The sequence below is a fragment of the Tupaia chinensis genome, unplaced genomic scaffold, assembly GCF_000334495.1.
Source record: "Tupaia chinensis unplaced genomic scaffold, TupChi_1.0 Scaffold000423_1, whole genome shotgun sequence".
In the NCBI taxonomy this organism is placed as follows: Eukaryota; Metazoa; Chordata; class Mammalia; order Scandentia; family Tupaiidae; genus Tupaia; species Tupaia belangeri.
Window position 1 is genome coordinate 5,527,289 of NW_006159928.1, and position 991 is coordinate 5,528,279.

The following is a 991-nucleotide window of genomic DNA, read 5'->3' on the forward strand; positions in this document are numbered from 1 at the left end:
ATCCCCCCTGGGGGGTGATTTCTCACTTTCTGTCTCTATGTCTCTCTCTGTCTGGTGAGCACATGCGCCCTATGGCAAAAACCTAAATAAATAAATAAATAAATAAATAAATAAATAAATAAGAGCTCTGACCTAAACTTAGGATCCCTACCTTACAATATACTTTTGTTGTACCTCCTTTCCTATAAAAACCTAAAATATTGAGCACTTGAATATTAAATGGGACTTTTTTGAATTTTTGTAGCTCTTATCAAAGTACAATTAAAGATAACAAGAATAGCCTGTACATGACTAAGAACTGTCATTGACATTCTTTTTGGTGCATAGAGTTGCTTTGAGTTGATTGGTGTTAACTTAGGCATTGGTTTTGATTATTTATTTAGAATCTCCAATACTTTCCATATCTAGAATTCGTCTCTTGGTAAAATGGTTCATAAGATTTTTTTAAATTTTCTTTTTAGAATTAGTTTATTTAACTTTATTTATTTATTTTAATTTGACCAGAAAGGGACAGAGAGGGACAAAGAGAGAGAAAGTGAGAGAGCAAGCCACCAGGTCCAGGACTCAAACTGCGGTTGGTCATGTGGGTGTCCAGTGCCCTTAATCACCATGCCACCTGCTGGCCCCAGTTAATGAGATTTTTAAGTATTATGTAGAAATTAACATTTTTATTTTATTTATTTATTTATTTATTTATTTTTTGGAGAGGTTTTTGCTATAGGGCACATGCACTCTCCAGAAAGACAAAGAGACAGAAAGCAAGAAATCATCCCCAGGAGGATGGCCACGCCACAATCCCTTCTCCTCCATTCTCTTGGAATCTTGGGCACACACGCACATGCGCCCGCCTTGAGTTTAAGCCACCAGGTCTGGGACTTGAAACACGGTCAACTACATGGGAGTCCAGTGACATAGCCATTATACCAACTGCTTGTCCCATGGTCTTTTTTTTTTTTTTTTAAAGGAGTTTTTTGCTATAGGGTGCATAAAC

The 991-nt window shown here is 36.7% G+C and overlaps 1 protein-coding gene across 1 annotated transcript in view; it reads left to right on the forward strand.

Annotated features, from left to right (window-relative positions):
* MRPL42 (mitochondrial ribosomal protein L42) overlaps nucleotides 1-991 on the forward strand; it is a 24,446-nt gene that overhangs the window by 5,223 nt on the left and 18,232 nt on the right. The gene's annotated exons all lie outside the window — the stretch shown is intronic.